The sequence below is a fragment of the Mastomys coucha genome, unplaced genomic scaffold, assembly GCF_008632895.1.
Source record: "Mastomys coucha isolate ucsf_1 unplaced genomic scaffold, UCSF_Mcou_1 pScaffold6, whole genome shotgun sequence".
In the NCBI taxonomy this organism is placed as follows: Eukaryota; Metazoa; Chordata; class Mammalia; order Rodentia; family Muridae; genus Mastomys; species Mastomys coucha.
In genome coordinates, this window is record NW_022196912.1 from 132,182,196 (window position 1) to 132,185,998 (window position 3,803).

Sequence of the window (3,803 nt, forward strand, 5' to 3'; positions counted from 1 at the left end):
GAGAGAGAGAGAGAGAGAGAGAGAGAAAGAGAGAGAGAGAGAAATATTAAACTTGGGTTATATACCTAGTAGAGTCCAGTAACTGGATGACAACAAGAGAATGATGTTTAGCAACAGAGGGGTTCTAGATGTCCCAGACTCAGGGGTTCACCTGAGAAGCTGGTAAAGAAAAAAACATGTTAGTGTTAAGTAGGGTGACTGGCCAGAGGAGGAGCAGAGGAACTGCTTTCGAGCTTGGGTGTAGGCGAATGGTGGGAGCAAAGGAAATAGAGGCTTCCAACTTAGCTACAAGATCCTTTTCCAGTAAGGGGAAAGGACATGTCGGCGCTACCAAAAAGGAATGGGTGAGAGGTACACCCCTAAAAATGCAACTAAATGGTGGGGTCTGGTGAGGAAGGTAAGCTTGTCCTCCTACCCTGACAATAAGAAAACAAGAAGGGGAAGTAGATCCCCAAAACTGTCAGGACTGAGTAAGTGGCCCCAGTGTCCAAGAGTAAAGAGATGGGCCTCCCACATACCATGATGGCCACCCAGGACTCCCTGCTAGTGATGGTCATGGTTGGGTAGAGGAAGCTCTGGCCTCTTCAGTCATCCATAGTCAAGCCTAGGAGATCTGCTAGAGGGTTACCTGGGAGTGATGTCCTCTGTCCTGAGTGATGTGAGGGCAATTAACAGTCCAATGTCCCTCCTAATGGCACTTAGGACATGGCCCCCTTGGCTTGCAGGGGTTAGGGCAAGCCCTCACCCAGTGACCTTGTTGACCACATCTATAGCAGTAGCCTGGTGGTCTCTGAGCTTTAGAAGACAGGAGTCCAGGACAGTGTCTGGGGGTGGTCGGATAGTCCTTGCCATAATATGGTTTGTAGGCTTTCTTATCTCTCTTATGGTACACTTTGAAAGCCAGTGGCAAAAATTCTGCCTGTGGAGTTAGGAGCCCCTTCTCCAATTGTCTAAGTTCAGCTCTTATTTCAGGGTACCTCTCAGAAAAAAAAGTAGGTTATCAGAAGTTGCTTATCTTCTGGGTTTTCGGGGTCTAGATTAGTGTATTGTAATAAAGCCTTTGTGAGGCATTCTAAAAGTTGAGATGGATTTTCCTGTTTGTCCTGGATGAACTATTGGAGTTTTTCAAAATTTACTGGTTTTAAGACTGCCCTATGGAGACTAGCCAGGAGACAGATTATGAATCTATCTCTGGCTAAAATACTACCTGCAGAATTATAATTCCATCAAGGATTTTGGTCAGGTACTGTTTCATCTGTTTGATGAATTTCATCTGCATCCATTCTTGCCTGTTTCCAAACTTGCCTGTGTTTATCAGGAAGTAAATTATTTGTAAGGATCATATGTATATTGTGGAAAGTCATGCTATAAGATTGAAGAATGTACTGGAACTTTTAATAAAGGGATAGGGGTTAGAGGTATTTCTGCTTTCTATTTGAGAAAGTTCACTCAATGAGAAAGGAACATGTACTCTGACAAGGCCATCTACCTGAGCAAATTTCTCTAAAGAAAGGACTGATGCTGGGTCAGATGTCCCTGGAGGAGAAAGACTTGGGGGTTTTGCTGTGGCCTTATAGCGAGTGAAAGTAGGTGCCAATGTAGGACATTTAGAGCGACCTGCAGCTGGCACAGGAGGAGGGGAGGTGTCTGGAGAGGTCAAACTAATAGGTTCTGGAGTATCCTGGTGAGAAGGAGAAACTGAAGTGGCAGTTTGAGTTTTCAGAGGCATGGAAACTGGTCTTAGGAAGAAAGGAGGCAGTTCATTATCTGGATTAAGGGTTGTGGTATCATATGGTGTAGGTTTCATGGCTAAGAGAAGTTGGATTGGGGAACAAAAAGAACACATGGAGGGATTGGAGTGAAGATAGATAAATACTTGGGCATAGGGAACCTCTTTCCATTTACCAGACCACTGGCAGTATGTATGAAGATCCCTTAAAATAATTGGACCTAGAGTGCCATTAAGTGGCCATTTGGAGCCATGTCTAATAGGTACTGAATCCAGACCTTATTGCAGAGGTGTATTAGTTTTGATGCTCTCAAGTCAGCCATTAACTTCAGGGATTTGAGGTTTCTAGGAGATATCCCAGTGGGGTGCCTGGAGATACATTTGAAGACATTGAAGCACCCATTGGGTGATGGGGGTGTTACTGAAGTATTCATACCCATGTCCCGAGAAGAGTTCAGTAAGGAGTTACAAATGTACAGTCAGGCTAGATGTCCAGGTCATCACCTAAACATCTAAAAGTTATATGGTGTATCCAGGACTCACCAAAAAGCATTTCAACATAGATCTAGGAATTTCCATGAGGGAGGTTTATTGTGGGGAAGAGGGCAAAAGTAGCAACAAAGACAAAAGGGAAACAGAGAGAGTGGAGGTCAGGGGGTGTCCTGCCTTTTATTTGGGTTGTGATGTAACTGCTCACAGTGAAGATGGTAGGTGAGCTAAGTAGATTCTGGGAATGTATGGGGATTGCCATGGCAACACATGTACGAGTCCCTGTTGCCTTCAAATGACATCAGGTTTGGAGAGACGATCTGCCAAGACAGTTCCTGATACCAACAGCATATATCTGAGGCAGTTTCTTTTTTAGAGGTGCTCTGTTTTTCTCAGATTAAAAATAATTGCTGTGTATGGGCACCATCTGCATGAACATGTTTTTTTCCTTCAGAGTGCCCATAGTAAACTATATCTGCCTTTTAGTAAGTTCACTGGACTGCCTCATAATGAGTCAGAAAAACTCATTTTTAAAGTACAAAATTAGTAAATAATAATGTTAAGTAATTCTACTTTGAAGTCGAAGTACTTTATGATTTTCATTTTCAGTCATTTTGGAAATTTTGTTGCATTTGGAAGGATGACATTAGAATAGGTATATATTTTCAGGTAAGTGAAGTTTTAACGTTTCATACAAAGGAAAAAATAGATGTCTTTTGTTGAAAACTCCTTTTAAATTAATGCTTAAATTTGCTGAAAATTTGACAACAATACTCAAGAATTAGATGTCTTCCTTGACCTAGTGTCACATCTGTACCCCAGCACTTGAAAGACTGAATCAAAAGAATCAGGAGATCCGTGTCAGCCTCAGCTACATAGCAACTCAGAGCCAGACATGGATCTTGTCTCAAAAATCTAAAACTGAAACAAAACAAAAAGGGTTAAAAAAAAAAAAAACAGGTTCAGACTTCCTATGTTATATAAAAATAATTATTTTTGTAATGATATTTAAGACATATATTTAACACTTCCATTTTGAAAAAGGAATATTCACTTCTCCCATCTGGAGCATGACCATAACTGTTAAAAGTTTGGTAAATTAAAGTCAGAAATATTTATTATAGTACAGGATCTATGTTCAGTTTTGAATTTTATTCTCAATTAAAAAATAAAACAGTTGTGCTATTAAAACAAGTCAATGAGGATAAGGATGTAGCTCTCAGGTAGAACACTGGCTATGAGATCTGAGACCTTGGATTTGATCATTAGCACAGGAAAAGTATGAGTGCAGGAATGGATAATGTAGTTGGTAGAGATTTAAGTGTGCCTCTTGCTACTAGCTCCAATAGAAATATATGAGGCCTCAAATTTCAGATATTGAAACTGTCATTTTTGGATTTATAACAAGCCTAGAGCTGCATTAAGGCACTCCTCCTCTTTTTAATTTTTAGTTCATTTGTACACGTTAGAGAATTTATAGCTTGGTTTGTAGTGGTACATAATTTTAATCCTAGTAAGAGTCAGAGTCATAGAGTCAGAGAGTCAAGGCAGAGGGGCAGAGGGGCAGAGGGGCAGAGGGGCAGAG

General features: G+C 41.0%; 1 protein-coding gene and 1 long non-coding RNA gene across 2 annotated transcripts in view; one reads left to right on the top strand and one right to left on the bottom strand.

Moving 5' to 3' along the window:
- Positions 1-3,803, top strand: part of Macc1 (MET transcriptional regulator MACC1) — a 255,637-nt gene that overhangs the window by 32,545 nt on the left and 219,289 nt on the right. The gene's annotated exons all lie outside the window — the stretch shown is intronic.
- LOC116080975 overlaps positions 1-3,803 on the bottom strand; it is a 6,605-nt gene that overhangs the window by 1,514 nt on the left and 1,288 nt on the right. The window lies entirely within an intron of this gene.